Source organism: Ambystoma mexicanum, chromosome 1q, assembly GCF_040938575.1.
Source record: "Ambystoma mexicanum isolate Mex_15411 chromosome 1q, UKY_AmexF1_1, whole genome shotgun sequence".
Lineage (NCBI taxonomy): Eukaryota > Metazoa > Chordata > Amphibia > Caudata > Ambystomatidae > Ambystoma > Ambystoma mexicanum.
The window spans coordinates 1,258,315,118-1,258,336,573 of NC_090922.1; positions in this window are offsets into that span (position 1 = coordinate 1,258,315,118).

Consider the following 21,456-nt stretch of genomic DNA (forward strand, 5'->3'; position numbering starts at 1 on the left):
CACCTGTCTGTGGCCCACAGGGCAGGGTATGGGCTGGTGGCAGCTCCATGCTGAATTCGACAGGCGTTCTGAGTGTCCTCCATTTTGGGATACCCAGGCCCTGCCATTGGAATCAGTTGATTCCTGATAGGAAACAAGATGGCCCCTGTGGCCTCTTGCTTTCTATTGCCTGTTACCTTGTCTTCCCGAAGTCCTGGGAAGCCTTGTCTCTGTCCCTTCCCCCTGACTGGCTGTTGGGTGCAAGTTCCATATATGGTGTTGTTGTGAACTCCGGGCCAGACTGGCTGGAGCCTTCCCAATGACTGTATGTTGTGGGTACACCCTGTGGGCGGGACCTGGGTGAATGGAGTGTGTGACAAATATGCATTCTGTGTTGTGGATGTCTACTATCTGGTGTTTGACACAATGACTGAGGCAGCCCTGCCCGCAACTGGTATGGATGCAGTGTGGAGTGTTGAATGGCTGGGTGCTTGTCCCAATACACATAAATTGTTGTGAGTGTCTGGAGAGAAGTGAATGGCCTGAATGCACTATGCACCTGATTGGATGCCTGTCTGCATGAATGCCCTTCTGACCGATTGGTTGCCTGAGTGACCCAGCAGAATGAATGGGAGATCAACTAGTATATCTGGGGGCCTCTCACTGCTAGAATTCGTGTTCAGAAGCTGAAGAGAGACTGGAGTTGAAACTGAAGCTTAACCTTGAAGCCCTGCTGGAAGAGAAGTCTTGCTGTTGCTCTACTTCATCAATCTGAAAGCTGCTGTGTCTCCCAGGACTGACCCAGAGAGGACCTGGAAAGGCGCCCTGTTCCCGAGCTACGAGGGACTATCGTGCACCAGCTGATCTCTGCCAAAGTTCCCTGGTAGACAGTCCTATGACAGGCTGCCAACCGGAGACAGGGACTGCTGCGGAATCCCAAAGAGAAGCGCCAGGACTGTTGTCTGCCACCGCTGACGACCGCTTTTGCTGACCGGAGCGGCCGTGCTCCCGTTGCCTAAGAATTTTTGATTCACGGATGCGCTCGTCCGCACCGCGGCCTGCCTTATCCCGCCACCGCTAGGAACAAAGCTGCCTCTTCACCGCCGTAGTTCACCGTGTTCATCGCCGGATGTTCGATGGCCTGTGGCTCCTTCCTTAAAGGGAGTGCTCTCAAGAAGGGCTGTCGATTTCCCGACGACGGACTCTGCTATTCCAGGTGCATTGGGGTTGTAGAACTATTATAGAAGGAAATAAGACTCATAGAACAATATATGACCACTGACCACTTCCTTCTCACTGTACCCTCTTCCCCCTGCGCTTCTTCCCGGTTCTGCTCTTTCCATCTTCTTGCTCCTCTGCACTGGAACTCTCTCCCCCTCCTAATCCGATCTTCCACCACCCTCACCTCATTTCGCACCTCCTTTAAATCCCTTCTTCTCCGTCCCCCTCCGTGAAGCCCCCTCCTGCCCTCTTATATCCCCCCCCGGATTTCCCCTCTTCAATTCCTTTCCCCCCTCTCCATTTACTCTCTATCTCTCTTCTTTCTATACTTTTTCAATCCTTCTCCTGGTCCCCACTCCACTTCTCCCCCCTCAGGTAATTGCTCTTTACACTGTTTATGGAATGATTTTAATTTTTTTTTGCTCACACTGTTAATTTGTAGTTATTTCTGTGTATTTGTTGTTCCAATGTACCAGCTTGCATCACCTCCTGAGAAGCTATGCCTTGATTGCTTGACCACATACCAATAATAGAGAATCTTGGCTGGGGTCCACTGTGCCTCTCCTCTACCATATAGAGAGCAGAAGTACAGACACCCCCCTCCAATCTTTACACACCCGCCACGGAGAACTAATCAAATCGGGCCCAACTCAACACACCTGACCCGAAACAATGCAATCATAGACCCACCCGGACATCTACAGAGCAACAATACACCAGAACAATATGCCCTAATCGTTAAAGGCACCCAACAGCCCAATAACTTGTTTAAACAGTACAATTACCTAAAAATTTGAACACCTAAGCACCACTGAAACCACCCGGCCTTCAGCGCACCACTGAAGCCACCCGGCCTTCAGCGCAAGACCCCTCAAAGTTCACTGTCACCAGCACAACTGCACCCAGTAACCACTAAAAGAGGCACACACTGCAGAAACAGAGCGAACCAGCAATCTCAACGCCCACTCATCACACTGGATGCCCTCACCCGTGCTCGCTTGAACAAACACACTCCTCTCTCAACCGCACCCACTCACCAAAACAATTGAGCTAAAACATCGATCTAATCATTCTGCGCACCAGTTGTAGCGCCAGACAAAATTTGTCTCCTTCCCTTGTAAAGGAAACAGTTCTTCGCAAAACAATGTAATTGCAAAACAATGTACTTTACCCCACTCCCTCAAGTCCGTTCATCCCCTGCAAAGAAAACAAAAGGTAATACATTGCAGAAAAATTGCAAATTGCTACTCAAAGTCCGTCAGCTCCCCTGCAACGGAAACAATGAAAATAATACAGTAACAGCAATCCATTACAATAACAGGAATCAAACCAGTCCACAAGTCCGTTCCCTCACCCTGTAAGGAAAACATTTATACAACAATGTGCGAAAATAACTTTACAAAGTCATCATACACCAGACCAAGTTAAAGACGGGCCACAACGATAACAAGCATACTTGCACACACAACAAAACAGGCCCAAACAGCTAACGCAACACTATGTCGAGGCCACGACACAGAACCCCATTACTCACATTCTTGCCTCACATGACACTCTAATAATCAATCTTCAGCCAATGTGAGATCGTTCATCCTCACATAAAAGTCAAACAGTTCTGGACCAAAACTCCTCAACGCCTGGAGTAGAAGCCAACAACTGTCGCAACAGCGGTCGTGAAGGCACCCCTCAACCTGACACAAGGGACACTGATGCAAACACATCCTTTTCCCATGCTTGCTGTGGTCGTAACCGCCGTCTGAGCACTTCCTCTTCGGTGCTGTCCCCACTACACCACACACCACAGGAGCACCTTTTCTGAATCCGCCGCTGTCGAGCCCGAGGCAAATGTTCCTTCTTTGCCACGAACTGGAACTGAAGTTCCTTCTCCATCCGGCACCAAGGAAAACGCACCACGCTCAACACCAACGTCCTCAACATTGCGTTCCAGGCGTTGGCATGGAAACGTCCACTCCCCAACCAATGATGTCACCAATTCCTTTGCAGACTCCTTAGGCAAAGCATGACCGCCATCACACGCACCTTGGTCACAGAGCTGCTGGCTCCTCCGAACGCGCACCACCTCCCCAGATGCGCTCGGCGAGCCGCAGGATTGCTCAGCACCCTATTGGGAGGACCCGTCGCAGGATCGCACAGCACTCGACTCGGAGGACCCGACCGCCTCAGCCATTGACAGAACTCGATCTCACTGTCTCACAGACAAAATAACGGCACAGAAGAAACAGGGGAGACCAGGACTCTGTCTCCCTAGACACCACTCGAGTCTAATACCCAGTGAAATTCGAACTGGGCTCAGCAAAAGTCTCTCGCTCCACACTAAAACCACCACTGAACAGTATCTTCCGGCACCGGACCCCAGCAAAACCAGCTACGGTTGTTCGGGTTCTTTTCTGCTGGCCTCCGGACTGCGTTCCTGCCCACTGGACACGGCTACAGTTCTTCGACACAGGACCCCGGACACAGCACCACTTTGCTGGACTCCGGCTGCAGTTGTCGGCACCTGCGTACCGGTCCAAGACTGCCCTGGACCACGCACTTCACCATGAGCCCCCTGTCCAACTGCTCACCACTCTTGGAAACAGGACAGGGACGACACAGCCAGCTACGACCACTTAGGACCTCGACCTCACAGGTCCACGTGCTGGCGCCTGCCGGCTGGGATGGATGTATGGATGTCCAATGGAGGGCAGTATCTCCAGTAGCTGCGCTGTCCACTCCGCGACAGCAACAATCTTCATTGCCAGTGTAGTGACCTTGTTCAGTGAGGAAATATCGCCACCCAGGTAAGTATGCTGTTATAGTGGCTTTATTCCTTGTTACAATGTAGGTCATCAGCAAGATAGATATGGGCGACATCGGCACATCCCACCCGGCAACAACTGACACTAACCGACACTCACTCGAACACCAGATACGTCATTCTGCACCATACATCACTGCACGTTCCACAACCACGCGCCCATGCAATCAACACTACTACAATACTCTGTTACCATTGGGACTCAAGGGAATATCACCAGAATTAATGTTGCAATCATTCCAGGTTTCCCAGAAGAAATCATTATTGGCACTGATTTTCCAAATTTTGAAAAATTACAGCAGAATGTGAATCGTCCCAGAAAGTTTTCATATTGTCCAAATTATTCCTGGGCACATGAAGAGTTCTTTCCAGATGAACCAGTATGGGACTTTAAAATGGCTTAATCTACTAAGAACATGGAGGCGGCAGAAAGGGGAGTATAAACGGCACCTGGACTGGGAGGTCATGGCATTAGGGGAAGGGTATGTGAATAATCCTGTGGATCCCTCATTGACAACCTGCCTAAAGTTTCCTCCAAGGTGGCCACAGAAGGCAGAAGCTTCCTGATCCCAACCATGGGGGTGGTGCCCTGCGGGAGGATCATCTAGGTGGAGACAGGGCCCAGGATAGAGAGGAGATTCCGTGGGTTGAGACACAGTATATTTCCTCTGACAGTGAGACCCTTACCACTGTGTCAGAAGAGGTAATTGATTATTGTAGTCTTAATGTCTCTCAACCTCCTATTAAATCTAAGGTGGTAAACACTAACGTTGCAACACCAAAGCATATTATAAGAAAAAAAAGAATCTTTTTGGTTCCTAAAATCAAAGGCCCTCCTCAATATCAAGGGTACACTAGAAGGAATGGTGGAAATATTGTCTTATCTAAATCATCTTCCTCTTAAAACCTAAAGCCCCTCTGTTAAAATTACTAAGGGAACTCAATCTACCCTCACAAAAATACATAAGAAGTAGAAAAACCTAACTTTGATGAAGTGAACTATTTGTCCCGGTTGAGGAAGAGAGCCAAATTAGCATGTAGATATAGTAGTCAGGAAATTAGGCCTAACAGCCTTTGCAAGGATCAGGCAATCAAACGAATGGCTCAGACCTGAAGCCAATTGCCAAACCTGTGAGGAATAAAAGGCTGCAGCAGGAGATGTCAAGTTGTGATTATTGCGTGGAGTATGAATACCTCTGTCTCCAAGTCCCAGTCAGGGAGAGTAAATACACTCACTAACCGATCTTTGGGGCCACAGGTGGCTGGAACAATGGAACCAGGTCTCTAAGGCTGAAAAGGAAACAGAGCAGTTAAGTACTTAATCAGAACGTGTACATTTGTAATGAACAAACAATCAAATTTAACCTACCCAATAGGAGACTGTAACTGGCGCTGAAGTGGGAAAAAAAACACAGCTCCCGCAATGCAGGCGGTGTTTACCCACCCAACATGGTGCAGGTAGAAAACAAGTAGTTCCAGCAGCCAAGGGGGACCTTCAGATATTGAATGCGGGGTGGCCCACCAGCAAAGCAGGGAAACGAGTTCCAAAAGATGTAGCAATTCCAGATGCGTAATGTTCAAGAGGGAAGTTCCAAGACAGTCCGTTGAGCGGTCTTAGTTCAAACCGAGGAAGTAGTCAATCAAAAAATCAAGTCCAAGGGTAGATCCAATAACGCGATCCGAGGAGCAGAGCAAAATGTCCAGAAAAGCAGGATATCCAAGAAGCAAACGAATCGAGTAACCTGGAACGCCACACGCCGGCAAAAGCACAGCTGAGAAGCAGCATATATGGGGCAATGAACGTATTTATCCTTGTTACCCAGGTAACAGAATACATGACCACTTAGTGTCCCTGAACGTAACTGCAGGCACTCTCTGAGCATCCTGCAGTCGCCAGGGTAACTGCCACCGAGACCGCAGTTTGTACCGCAATGGTAATGGTCTCTGATGCATCTTCCGATGCCTCTTGTGATTCGAGGTACCAATGGGAGGCGTGACGGGGCAAACATGTACACAGAGTCGAAAAACAGCTGAGTAACAGGGTTTAAGCCGGCTCTGTGATCGGGGTGTGGATGCATGCATGACAGGAGAGGGGAGAACGAAGGAGCTGGAGCCGGAGTCAGAAGGCTGGCAGCAGTAGTAGTAGAAGAGCACAAGGCTGGAAATTTATGAGGAAGTGTGTTCACAGAAGGGGAGCATGAACGTGGAGACAGCAGATTTCACCTGCAAGATCTGAGAGGGTCCTGTGTTCTCAACACCTGCATTGCCGTGGCTGCACCGAGGAAGATGTGCTGAGAGTGGAGTTTTCTCCATGTGCGCGAAGTGGTGAGATTGCAGAGCCGTGACCCTGTGGAAGCCTGAGGCCTGTGGCAGAAGGCAAGCCGATGGACTGAGGAGTGAAGGAGACTCCCAATATGTGTGGCTGGACCGAAGCTCCCCATTCTACAGAAGGATAAGGGTCCCAAGTGTGCCGGAAACAGTTGTAGAAGTTGAAGAAGTCAGGAACGTGAAACAGAACGCAACTGCAGTGTCCCTGGAGCCGGTGAGTGAAGCTTGGCGTTCAGGTTCACTCTGCAAACCTTGTTGGTAATTGTTATCAGCTCTAAAGTAGCTTGCGTATTTTTAAAATCAAGTATAAATTAAGCATTACCCAAGCTAAGAGGCGTACCTTTTTCATAGTGAAACAAGTCTAATGTAGATCTATCCACCTAATCTGCGAGGTTGTTAAAGGTCCAGTATCCTCTGATGTAAGTGTGGCATTGTTACCTGAAGCTGGAAGAGTGGCAATACAGCTTCTGGGTAATTACTCGAACTAAGAAGGTGTGATCAAAGCGGTGAAAGGGAGCTGGGTGCTTGTAATGAAGAGTAAGAAAGTAATCTGTAATGCTGGAGACTGCTGAAGTGAAGAGAAAGTCAGTCTTGTGGCAGAGGCAGCTTATACTTTTGGCAGGCAGTCAAACAGAAGAGGCAAAGAGGGTGCCCTTTTCTTGGAGCCTAGGAAAGAAGAGTGCCCTGCCTACCTGCAGAGGTCGAAGTGTCTTGTCTTTATATGCCTTAGTATTCTGAAGTATAAAGTTGAAGCAGAAGTACCTGAACTGTGGTGGGGTATAAAATTGTCAGTGGATGTAACATTGAAGTTGGTTGAAGTAATGGTATACTTTGCAACAATGACAACTCTTTTCACAGTGACAGTAGTAGAAGGGTGGTTGTCAAGAGGAAAGCAACAACCCAAAGAGAAGCAACATGACAATTAGACCAAATGTACTGCTGAGGTATTAACAGATTGCAAAGTTGTTCACCTATTCTTTGATCTGTGTCCACCAATCTTTGATAGAAGATATCCAGGTTTACCTTTGTTGATATTTTCTTGGCTGGAATTGGAAGGGGGTCTTTTCAATTGAAAGCTGAAGAAATGTTACCAGTGGATTTTCTGTTTGATGAACTCTTGTTTTGTTTTATAGCTTATAAGAACTGGTTTAAGACTTTTTATTCCTTTTGAACATCTTGAAGAACTGATAAGAACTGGTTCAATACTTTTCTTTTCCTTTGAAGTTGACTTTGGAAAACCCTGGGGGAGGGATCTACCCAGGACAGGTGAAGGTTCTCCACAATACTGTTTCTTTATTATTCATTCTTTTATGTTGTTTATGACTACCTTAGAATATTTTGTTGTTTAGTGTGAGGGCCAGTATGCCTATTTTAGGAGTATTTCCTTAGGCTTTAGACCAGGTAGGGAATTCTGTGATAGAATAGGACAATGAAAGGATTTATTTACAAACGTTTTCTTTAATAAAATGTACAAATCTTGAGAAAAACACAAGCAGTTGTCTGCCTTGCAATACTGACCCCTCACAGCAGTCACGAGTAGTACATCAGCATACCTGGCGGCTAAGCTCCAATATCCGGTGGCCCACTCTCCTCGTGCAGCAAACTGACTAACCGGCTTGAATCACTACTCGACCGCAAACAAACCTTCTTTTGCCATGTACCTATCCTCTGGAACTCAATCCGGGGTCAGCTCGAATGCCCCCACAATTCTCCAATTTTGCAAATCTCTCAAAACATAATTATAATTGTTCTTTTATAAAAAGCTGAATACCGGCTAGGGCTTTCTAAGCGGGGATCAGGACTCAACCAGTGTTGCGCTGCATTGTCTTGCTTCCAAGACAAACGCACTTCCCCTGAGCAATCATTCTTCTTGACGTCGCTCTTTCAACAACACCTGACCAAGGACTAATTCCAATGAACGCACATAGTGACCCACAGACCTCACAATACTGTGCTACTATTAAAAGACGGAAGCCCAAATGCTGGTTTCCCCCACTCTGTGCAACGCTCTGCAGCTCTCGAGCTAGGACCGCACTTTAAATAATAATAAACATTTTTTTTTTTTTAATTACCAACTAGATGTAAATAACTGTGGTTCACAGTAAGCATGGATTTTGGTCCGATTATGAACCAGCACTAGTCAATGAGAGTTTCTGCTTCCCAGAAGTGGAATTCATCTAGTCAAGCGACACAAGATCTCCTTCCTGTGTAGAGCGGGTATTGACAGCTCAAGGTTAGACCAACATCATTAAAACTGAGAAAGCGTTGTCTTTTCAAGGACACACGCTTTAGCAGTTTCTCCAAACATAAGATATTGTGCACAGGCAGATCACCCCAGTATGGCCAAGAGCTCGGAGGGATGCTGTTCATGTACAGCCTGAATAAGGTGTTATTCATGGGCAAAAGAGGAGCATGAGAAGAGCTCTCTGTCAGTTCCTTGGGTCTATATCGAATGATGCCACATGCTTTGACTGGAGTGGCTTTTGCCAAAAACACTATGAGATGACTGGTGAGGTTTTCCATTCATCTGCATTAGCCAAGTCTGGTTCCCTGCATAATTGATCGAGATATGTGAGGGTGGCAAGTGGCTATCAATGCTAAGGAAAGTATTTGAGGGAATACTGAGCCCTTGCCCATTGGCATTGTAGTGGTACAGAACTGTCACCCGACAAAGGATGTCTACTCTTTGAACCAGCACTGTGGCTATTTTGAACCAGAACCCTGATCATCAGTAGTGATTATCATAAATTGCCCAGAGCCGGCATTAGACATGGGCCACCCGGACAGTCGCCCGGTGTGCCACATTAACCCCCCACAGAGCCCGCCTGCTGCACCAGCTCGGGGGAGTCTTTCAAGGGCTTCACCCATCTGGCATGGTGGGCGAAGGCGAGGCAGGCATCCTATTGAAGTGAAATAGGCCCGCTCTGGTGCTGGCGTTGGGCGCTCCAGCACGGGAGCGGGGTGCTTTTTATTACAATGGGGCACTGGTGCTAAACCAGCATGGGGCTGATAGAATGACATAGAAATAATAGAAAGGATTAATCACCCAATGTCACATGATATAGCGTAACTGTATGAAGCTCACCCAAGCTAGCTGTGGTCTCCTTGTAATCTATTTGTTTGGGATGGGATGTTGCGTCCTCACTTAAGTGTGAAAGTGGTGATTAACATCATGTTCGTAACTGAGTAAATACCGTCTGTGGTCAGATGGGCACAGCATATCCTACGTCTGTGCGTCTCCTTGTTGCAGAGCTGCACCAGGCGTGGTTCCTCACCAGAGATCAGGGCTGTCTCCCTCCACGCAAACACTGTTCAAATTTTGCAAAGCAATAGTTTACGGAACCCTGAAGCAATGGCTCAAATTAAATGAATATTTGAGTTGGCCGATTTCTCTTAGAGCACACGCAGCGATCCCACATGTTCTCATATCATGTCTTTTTAATGCAAACCAGTCCAGCAGGAAGTTTAGACTCTGCTTGGCGACATAGTGAAGAGCCAACTCTATTTCGAATACGTCTTCTTCGGTCATTAACATGGGTAGCTGTTGGAGCCAGTGAACAAACGGAGTCAGGCTAACTGGGCTTGGTGGGTGGAGTCTCACGTATACCACAACATCCCTACAATGAATGACTTATTTAGACAGCACAGCATACCACACAGAGGCACAGACAGCCTGAAAAATATCAGATGATACAGTGACTCACAAGCGACTTGGATGGATTCGAACCACTGATATAGAGGTTAAATGGTCGGACACCCACTGCTAATCCTTTACCAGTCTATTCCAGACTTGCCTGTCATCTTGACGCATAAACGGAGACAGGGCTTTAAGCAGGCCAGGGCCAAGCCCCAACAGTCTCTGAGATGGGCAGATGGGCTCCCGAGCCAGGCCTTGCCGAATCTCACCCCGACTAGTTCCAGCCACACCATCCACTCAGACAGGCGTTTAGCCGAATGCTGCACGGCTGTACGTCTTTTGCTGCACGGCTGTACGTCTTTTCTTTTTACTAATCTGAAATGCTGACACCTGAAGTCAGCTGTGTAACCGAGCAGCCCTTCAGCTAAACCTGCTGCGTGATGTCTCTTTATTCAGAAACTGGAGGAGGGCTGGGTTGGCCAGCCACTGCTTTTGCTTCAGAGTAAAGAGCTAACATGCAGCAGGCAGCCCGTTAACAGTGCTTAGCAGTGGTCGAAGTGTACGAAAAGAAGTAGTGGAACTATGTTTCCTGCTCGTCTGCCTTGCTCCCCACAAACCCCATCCCTGCACCCACTCCCACACACAATCCAAACACCCAAACAAACACACCTGCTATTTATGGGAATGTGCAGTGCAGTGCACTGAAGTGCCAGCTTCAACTTCTTCCTACACTTTTATTTTAAAACAAAACCATTCCAGAAAAGTATAGGAACAGTGAAACTTTAAAACAGAAGTATGAGACCACCACTCCCGACCGCTCCCGCCCACTTCAACCTCTGGTGCTTGGTTAAAAGGCTTCCAATGCGTGTTGGCTCTTTACTCAGAAACAAAAGGAGAGGTTTGCCAACCCAGCCCTCCCCCTGTTTCTGAATAAAAAGACATCAGGCAGCGGACAGCCTATTGCGTTCAAGGAGCCGTGTGGTTAAAGGGTTGCCTGGCAGGGTCAACGACCCCCGCAGGCAATTACTTAGCCACAGCTCCTTGGATGCAAGAGCTGGGCGCAATGGCACACTTGTTGGGGGCTCTTGTTGGGGTGTGTAACCTAAGCACTCATACTTAGGCCACGAGCCACCCAAGAGCGCGGTAATGTAAGTTACGGTGCACTCTTGTTTCATGTTGTTCAAAAGCTGCAACATGAGGAAAGGACTAAGGGAAACAAAGTCTCCCGGTACTGACTGTTTTAAGGGCATGTCAGTTTCCCCGTAAGAATTGAGCGAAAGCCCAGAGGAGTGCGGCGGAAGGCTGCGCTTCTCTAGCAAAGTCTAGATCAGGGTGTAAAACAACAGCAAAAAGTTTGGGGGTTGCCACATGGAAAGAAAATTACCTACAATTATGAAATCTTTCCTAACACTCATATGTACTTAAATCCTGCTCTCTCCATTTCCACATGAGATAGTTCCACAGCTTATCCAATGCAAGAACAATCCTAAGATACTGTAGAGTTGTTGCTGGGCGCTTGCACACACTTTTTGACCATTGTAGACATCTCCTTTGTGTCTTGACTCAGCATAATTTATTTAAAAGTTGTGGTACCAATTTATGTGGCCTGGCATTATATGTCACTCACGTTTATGGAAATTGCATGGATGAAAGCAGGAGTTTTCTCTGTTTTTTCTGCCTTCATCAGAGCATAGCAGGCTACACGATCTGGACAATGCGACGCTGCACATACTCCTTGACTAGTCCTTTGTGTATTACCTGAGGAAAAATGGGGCATTTAAAAAGGGTGCAAGCAGATGTTCCCGTTCACTATGCCTTTAAGGCATAGCCTTGCCATGTAAGCAGGGCAGAGTTACTGATGAGAGATTTGGAGGGAGATGGTTTGCCGTGTAGACGTCAGTTCCTGTATTGAAAGAATAAAGAAAGGTTGTGTTAAACGTTCCTCCAGCTCCACGTCCTTTATTTAGTTAAGCAGGCCCAGTTCAGGCCACATCTGGCGATGAGGATCTCTCCTCACGAGCCGGCATCCTCCTTTGCTGGTGATCCCACCACGCGTACTGCATCCTATGTGGCCGGTGATCCCAATGGACCTGACCTTCTCCACAGTGCTTCCCGATATCCCGAACTCAGCAATTCCCACCGTACGCCTCCTGCGAAGTGTGGGACCCAGGCTCATACGCGTCCTGACTGCGGGTGCTGACCTTAGCCACCCACCACCCAGTGAAGACCCTGTTGGGAGCCACAAGTCAGCCAGAACTGGTGCAGCCCCGTTTGCCGCCTAAACTCCCCGTGGCGTAGAAGAACGCCGGCAACAGTTTCAAGCAATGTCCCTCCCACAGCGCTGCCCGCAGCAAGGACACTGCCATACAGCCGATACGGCTGTCAATGCTCCAGCTGGAGCTCGTATTCCCCGATGGTGATCTGCTACACTGCAGGGGAGCAGCCCAGCTCGACGCAGTCCCGCCCCCTGCATCCCGCTAGTGCTACTCGGGCACGGAAAACCACATTCTCCTCTCCGCCCACCTGTTGAAGTGCACAGGCGCACCTGGAGCGGGCCATCAAGACGTTTTCTCCCCCCTCCCCCCATCCGGCTTCAGTGCTCCACACGTGCCCTGGTGCACCCTGGGAACCACCAGAACACAAACTCTGCATCCTCGTGGGCCTTCAAATTGCCTCTTCACAGTGCTGGTCTCTCCTGCATGCCAGGGCGGAGACGAGCCTAGATACACCTGCCCACTGACTTTCTCACGGCTACGTGAGCAGGACAATCAACAACCACCGCACGTTCATCCCTGAGGAAAACCTACCACCACCATGGGTGAACCTGCCTCACCGCCCCCAGCTTGCAGCAGGACGTCCATAAAGCTGCGTATGCCTCTGCCATTTTCCATGATTCCACAAGCCAACAAAGGCCCCCGTTGGACTGAGTGGATGGAGGACTTTTAACACTTTGTCAGGGGGTCAGTAGATGGCGACTTGCCCCGTCAACGGGACGTTTTCTTCAATTTGGTGGGGGGAGGTGAAAACAATTGTCTCAAGACCTTACCAACCGCTGATCAACCCGACTTTGATCCCTAATTGCCGCACTCGACAGGCTACTCATCATCAAACCCAACAGATAGTATGAGAGATACCTCTTCAACCAGTGCACGCAAAAGCTACAAGAGACTGTAGATGAGTACATAACACGCCTGAGAGTGAAGGGGGCTCACTGTCAGTTTGTCACCTTCTCTCTGGATGAAGCCATATGTCTGCGTATCATCGAGGGCTGCCTATCACCCACACTTAAGAAACAACTACTCTTGTGAAGAAGCCCCTCACAATCCCAGAGGTTAGTGAACTCGCCAGGATCTTTGAAAAAGTGGACGCCCATGCTGTATCAATGGCAGGCACACCCACACTAAAGCATGACACTAATGAACTCGTAGCAGCGGTTCAACAACCAGCCCCACGGCCAGGGGACAAGGGCGTCTACCCATACAGACATCCCAACCAACAAGTTCCCAGACCACAGAGACAGTGCTAAAGCTGTGGCATGGCGTCCCCACACTTAGGGTGTGCCAATTGTGAGAGAGCGGGTCACTTCCAAACCGTCTGCAGCGAAGGAAGACCGTTCCCTACTATGAGACCCCAAGCGCCCACCAGAATGCCATACCGGCCACCACAACCTCAGTACTTCCCACAGAGATTCTTTCAACCAAATCAACGGAGTTATGTCTGGCCCGTTGACGTGTATCACTATCAAGACTACCCACAAGGTTACGGGTGCCATGAACAACTGACTCATCTGATGGACGAGTACGATGAACACCCTGTGGGGCATCAGGAAGAGGAAAGCTATTATACCCCTATGCCACCCATAGGCGCCTCGTACTACGACCCTACATCGCAGGATGAATACGTTAACCTCGTACAAGACAGCGAGGAGGCCAAGGAAGTCCTGAGGATTCCGGTCAAGATGGGAAACTGCCTATTTCGCTTCCTGGTAGACTCTGGCGCCACCGTGAACATTATGGGAGAGCAGGAGTATATGACAATCCCTGACATGCCGGCACTTGAACTGACCCAAACACGAATTTTCCAATGGGGCGCGGCTATGCCCCTACAGACCATCAGCCATTTCAAACGCTGCCTCCTCCTCAAAGGTTGGCAAACAGTCACAACAATACATGTCATCAGGTGCCCCACAAAAGATTGCTGCCTCAGCTATTACACTGCTTCATGCGTTTGGCTCATTGACATTCACGTGGAGGCTGATAATGTGATTACATCAGCCGCGGTCCATCAGAGTCGAAGGGACGCCGTGAGAGTGATCACTGCTAGCGACCCGCAGGGTCTTATCACCAAATTTGATATCATGGAGCTATTTCCCCGTCTGTGTACAGGCTTGGGGAAATTGAAGGGCCCCCCGATCAAACTACACATTGACCCATCGGTGAGACCAGTCCCGCAATACCCCAGGAGAGTTGGATTCTACCTCCAAGAAGCGCTCTCGAGGGAGCTCGAGCAACTGCTCTCCGATGGCATCATCGAGCCTGCAACAGGACCCACCCTCTGGGTCTCACCCCTGGTCATTGTGCCAAAGGAAGGAGGGAGATTGCGATTATGTGTCGACATGAGGATGGCCAACACTGCCATCCAGAAGGAGAGGCACCCGGGTCCATGCATTGAGGACATGATTGTGCAACTCAACAACGCCTGCATGTTCTCCAAGCTCGACCTGCTACAGGGATATCATTAACTGGAGCTGCACCCTGACTCCAGAGTGATAACGACGTTCGCTACCCATGAAGGGCTGTTCTGATACCGGAGGTTGAACTTTGGCATCTCCTCAGTGGCCAAAATCTTTTAAGAAGCCGTGAGACAGCTCATCAGGCCAATAGCGGGGGCACTAAATTACAGCAATGACATTCTCATCTTTGGTGCATCCAAGGCAGCCCACGACGCTGCACTCATTGCCACCTGTGAGGCAGTGCAAGCTGCAGCAGGCCTCACGCTCAACATTGACAAATATCGGTTTAGCAAATCAAAGCTAACATTTTTTTAACACATATTCTCCAGTGAAGGGATAACGCCCGACCCAGAGAAGGTAGACACCATCACCAAACTCAAGGAACCGAAGCAGGTTGCCAACGTTCGATCCTTCTTGGGGATGGCTGGGTACTGTGCCAGATACATCCCCCATTATTCCTCGATCACTGAACCTCTCCGGAAACTGCTGCAGAAGGAAGCCGTGCTCGAGTGGTCCCCGGCATGCCAACAGGTGTTTGCATAGATCAAGAGAGCCCTGACTGAGGCTCATCGCCTTGCATACTTCGATCCCTCCTGGCACACAGAGAAAATATTGGACGGTAGCCCCGTGGATCTGGGTGCCAACCTGGCACAGAAGAGCGGCACTGACATCAACCCCAGACACATTGTGGCATATGCCAGCAGGGCCTTGTCCATACCGGAGTCCGCCTACTTGCAGGCTGAGAAGGAGAGCCTGGCCCCCGTCTGGGCCTGTGAGTATTTCCACTTTATCATCGGCAAGAAGTTAACCCTGGTCACCGATCATCAGATGCTGCTGCCACTATTTGGCAACCCACGCACCAAAATGCTCCCAAGAATAGAGCGATGGGGCATCAGATTGCAGGAGCATGATTACGACATTGTGCTCCAACCCGACGGCGACCTAAATCCAGCAGACTATCTTTCTCATCACCTGCCGGGGCCTCCAGTTACCCGTGGGGGCGACATTGCCTACATTGACTACGTGGCTGCCAATTCACTCCCACCAGCCCTACCGCTGAACGCAGTTGTAGCCGCATCGGTCGCAGATCCCACTACCTCCCTTGCCATCAGCCTAACACCAACAAATGGAAGGACTACCGTCGAGCATCTTTGGCCCACCCGGGGGTGTGCAAAGAGGAAATGGAGAGACTGGCTAGGGTGCAGGCTGAACTAGCCATAAAAGACCACAACGTACTACTGAGAGGTTGGCGAATTGTCATCCCTCCTGCCCTGAGAGCAGACGTGGTTCGAACAGCCCACAAAGGATACAGGGATGCTGAAAATACCAAAAGACAACTACGATGCCACGTGTGGTTCCCGTTTCTGGTCGACAAGTGGATCAAGAACTGCTGTGCTTGCCAATGTACGGCACCAGCAGAGCCACCAGTGCCTCTTCAGCCCACACAAATCCTGGAGTGGTCATGGGAAAGGTTGGCAGTCGACTTCTATGGACCAATGGAGTTGGGAGAAAACGTCCTTCTCATTGACAAATACTCTCGAATCCCCATCATCAAGAGACTTGCCACCACTGCGTTCACGCAGGTAGCGGCCACCCTGGACAAAGTACTCAGTGAATGAGGCATCCCGAGAGTAATCAAGTCTGACAATGGGCCGCCATTCAACGGTCACGAGTTTGGGGCGCTGGCAACGCACCTTGGTTTCAAACACCTGAAGATAACACCTCGTTGGCCATAAGCGAATGGATTGGCAGAATGCTTTATGACCTCGATAAAGAAAACTCTCCAGTGGGACTATCGAACACCCTGCATGAGGCCACTAATAAAACCCCAGTGGAACTAATGGTTCAATATGATGTGCACACGCGCATTGTAGGAGGGTCCTTGACACCTGGAGGGGCCGACACAGAGGTGATACAGCGAGATGCAGAAGTGAAGGAGAGAACGAAGCAGTACTCTGTGCTGGGCAGTGCCTAAGAACTTTCAGATAGGAGACGAGGTTCTTCTTCAACAGCTCATGGTCAAGAAGACTGACTCATGGTTCGCCTCAAGCCCCATGCGGATCACGGCTGTGAAAGGGACGATGGTGACGGCCCAAAATGAAGACGGGCCATCACGAGAAACAGCTCCCTAGTCAAACATTATGTCAAGAGGGAAGACTGTGAATCGCCCCCGCCGGAACCAGATCCAGTGCCTCGAGAGCCACGAGACAACCTATGGGTCCCTCCTGGAGGAGAGGGGAGCCAGTAAGGAATTTCCAGTGATTCCCCAAATGGAGAGGGGGTTGCGACTGATAAGCCAGACCGCAGCGAGTGGCAAAGAAGCCGTTGCGCTGGGTCGAAGAATGTTGACCCGGATGTTCGAACATTCATCCGGGGGCGGTGTTACCGTTTACTATGCCTTTAAGGCATAGCCAAGCCATGTAAGCAGGTCAGAGTTACTGACGAGAGATTTGGAGGGGGGGTGGTTTGGCATGTAGACGTCAGTTCCTGTATCACAAGAATACGGCTCTGCGTCCTTTTTCTAGTTAAGCCGGCCCAGTCCGGCCACAGCAGAGTTCTTAGTCTGACCTCAGTTGGAGCTGCCCTGGAGCTGCCCTGGGTCATACATACATTGACCATTGATAATGTCGGTCATTATGTTATCATGCCTGTTTCTCTACAAACATTGCAAAGCTGTAAAGAACATTCTCGTCGAGGAGGACGTCCAACCTATGCAGGCAAAACATTAACTGCCCAGCTGTCTGTCGTGGCCTTCTAAGAGTCTGCTCTTGCATAACGGAGTTTGCGGGACCTCCAGTTCACAGAGTTCGCCACCCTGCGGGGCCCATCGCCTTTTCTCTTTATCTTGGGCAGCCCCTAGCAGAGATAGCTGCATAGCTCCTGCAAACACGCAGGGAGGAGGGAAAGCTCCGAGTGTGACCTCTGGAATCTAGGTGCGTCACTATCAACACACAGGCGGCGCATTGTTTCTTTATTACACATGCGGCGATTTATTGTAATCTGGAGTTTTGCTGTCAAACAGAACCATCACATGGGTTTCGCGAGAGAGTCAACAAACAAGGGAATACCGTAAGAAATAAGTGTCTGCACGCTGTGAGGGAACAAGAAGGCAAACATAAAGGCAGTGGGCTGTAGCCAGCTGCCAGTACTGCTTCCATGGCTGGTAGTGGGAGTTGGTGTGGTTTCCTGATCCGAATTCCTTTCAATCCGTAATGCTGCTTCCTAACAGCAACATAGGGAACAGAATTGTAGCCAGACAGTGAAAGAATGTGTGGGGTCTCTACAAGAAAACAAAACCAAGCAACACAGTATCGGCAATGCTAACAGTTTGGGCCTTTTCGAAGGCATGGGAAAGGCATTTGTCAGGCGCTGACGTAGTGGCATTAATTGGACATCGATGGTAGCAGCTGCAAAATGGTGTGATTACCTGGGCATATAATAGCAGTGCCTAGCAAATGGCTAATACCTATATACAAGTCAAAACTGTTGGCTTTGCCAATTCTTGTTTTTAAGAGGAAAGGACAGCATAGCGCTTTTAAATCGAGTGACTGTAAGCAGACATTTAAGACATTTTTATTACATCAGTAGCACATTTACAGCTCAAATGAAGTGATTAACTCTCAGAAGACTGCTTTGAAAAAAAACATTGGCAGGCACTACAAGTGCAACGTTTTATGGTAAGGCTTGATTGAAGCGAGCTCAAAGAGATGCCAGGAGTGGATGTGTTTTGGGCAGGAAGTGGGCGGGTGTTATGGTAATACATGCACAGGTCTCCTTAGAACTTTGTGCTATCACCATGGGGATTAGCATGTCCTTAGCCAGTCAATCAGTGGATCAATAACCAAGCAACACTGACACACCTTTGTGTCCCTTCTCATACGCCGTTGCTCCACAGCTGTACTCTGATACAATAGCTTGTCTTATAGGTAGCACTGCACCCGGGACAGACCACCAATGGGGATTGTGTACCTGCTTACAGATTCTACTCACCACAAGTACACAAGGGGCATCTGTGCCAGCTCACATGATCCTCGGACCCTAGTCGTTCCTGGAGACCATTGTCCCAACTCACTCAGGTTACTGACCCAGGTCGCTTCATAAGGCCACGCAAAGACCTAAAATGCCTTCTGCACATAATGGTACAATATGAGTGGGGATCGACCTCACAGAAACTCCCAATAGGGGTGTTGATTTGTGAGGGACTAGTGATCATTTGATGCAAGAGATTTCAAGGCAGACGCATATCCCAAAGGGGCTGGGACAGAGTCAAATGGCTTACAATTGTACCCAAATGGAGCGGAATCTGAAATCAACAATAGATAATGTGATGTATGCAGTTTAAGTATTTAAGTTAAGACTGATGTGAAGTTATTTTCTGTCTATCATTTAGATTAAGCTATTGCACCCTCCCGATACGTAGGTGGGGAAACACGTGTCGAGGGAACCTTAATGCATTCAAGAAATATGATAATGGACACTTTGAAGTTTTGAAACAACACTTTTAAGCCTTCGGGATTTTGGCCCAAAATTACGGATCGTTTCATTTTTTCTTATCCAGAGTCAAATGGCATACTACTTACCTGTGATGAACTGCTGGACATGATGATTCAGTTACGTGTCAGACCATTGTTTTGAAAATCTGGTAGCGCAGGGCCAATGTCACTCTGTCATGTCAAAGTAGGAGGATAGCTCAGCAAGTTAAGCGCTTGACTCAGACCGTGGACCAGCCTGCAGCTTGCAAGTTTGAATCCCATCATGGCAGTCACTCAGCCCTTCATTCTTCTTAAGTTGATAGACTGCGCCCCATTAGATTGGGTGAAAGCCCCTGTTTTACAGCACTTAGAAGCAGGACGAATGTGGTCCGAAGCGCTTTATAAAAAGAGATATTATTCGACCCTGCTGTATTCTTTCCATGGAGAGTCTGTTGTAGTGGACTGCTCGAGTGCAAGGAAAACAGGTTTTTACATCACGAACTAGGCAGAGTTGTGTGGAGTAGCTGAGGTCGTTTTCCTGGGCAACGCCATCAATTGCGGGCTCTTTAAATAATTCTTGGTCAAGGGTCCGAGCAACAGTAAAGCCCACCCATTCTGTCCACTTTACAGATTGATTTAGGAATGTGGATTGGTTTTCCTTGATATGAAATCATGGAGAGCGACATGTCTCCATAAAACGTAGCGCATGGGCGTCTTTCATAAAGGATGAAAGGCCATATTAAGAGGAACCCTTGTCATTTTTGTTGGTTTATCAGACTGTGCTCACGAATGGGTCTGGGCTGTAGCCAAATTATTAATGGGGGGGGGGGGTCTTAATAATTGTCCCAGAAATGACAGAATGAAGCGCTTGGAAAAATGCGGTTCCTCCATGGAGTTTGGCTATCCTCTCAAACTGCTCAGTAGTGGAGCAGAGCTGTCGGGATAGCTCAGCATTATATTGCGCCTGCTGACGAATTCGCAGCGAGATGGGCCAGTCCAGGGTGTGAAGCGTGAGCCTGTGTACTGTCCTGATTCTGCAGTGAGAAACTCTGACGCACTCATACACAGCCCTTGTTTGGGGTGGCAGCGAGTGGTGGGATGTGCTGAAAGTTGGGTGGGGTGGAGCTTATTTGATGTGCAGGACGACAAAACGCGTGAAAATGGGTGTACTGTTGAATGTCCGCTAGAGTTTCAGGGGCGCTGCTATGAGCACTGCCGTGGCGGGGAGTCATACTATTAACAGATACACCTAGGCAATACCCAGCGTTCTGAAATGCAGTCCCTGATGAGGCTGTGTCTTCTCTTCTCCCAAACCTTTCGGTAGCTGGGCACAGATGGCAAGATAGTTCAGCACCTGCAGTTGAGATCTGTGTGCACGTGCCACTCCCGGTGCTGAAGAGTGAGTATGTGTGTTCTGGACATATCCTTGCCTAATTATGCAGTAAATAACTTGTGTATTGATATGATATGATATGATATTCTCCTACAATGGCCTGGTTTGGGTTGGGGGTGTTTTGGTTAGGAATGGCAGACTGTGCTCACAGTTGGTGGGTTGTTTAGAGGGATGCAGTGACAGGAGAATGCATGTGTGGACAATTCTTGAGAGACCCTAATGAACATACCCAAAATTACTCAATACCCAGCTTTTGGAAATTATAATTTTCCACGTGTATCTGCACCATCTCTTCAGCAGGCACTAAACCAACTGAGCCACTCTCTGTGCTTCTGTGCTTCTGCCTTCCTCAGATCCTTGTGCTGCCTCCAATCAGCAGTCAGTAAACTAGGTAATGGGCCACTAGTTAGCATTTTACTTTCACATTTTTTCATTCACCCACTCTCCTTTTAAATGTAATTGGACAGATGCAATTTGGTACAAAAAAAAACATACTTTCTGTCTGACCCTTTGAAAGGATAGCTATTAAGAGTGTGTTTTGTTTGTCAGCCACTCTTCACTAGAAAATGAGGAATTAAATACATTGAAAAAGCAAACACCAATGGGATAAAGGAAGGACTTTATTTATGGACGTTTCCAGCTTTGGCAATTTTAGCTCACACACCGTTCTGTTTAAAGAGTCTGCAACTAGATGGAAGAGATTTAAAATATTTCACTTGTTAATGACTCCAATCAAGCATTCCCACTAGGTCAGTGCCTTGTCTAGGATTGCTCAAGGGAAGCCCTTATTTATATATTTTTATGACACGTTATACTCTGGATGATAAACCCTTATATAACGCCCCTCTCTTTGAATTCCCCTGACCTCACTGAGCC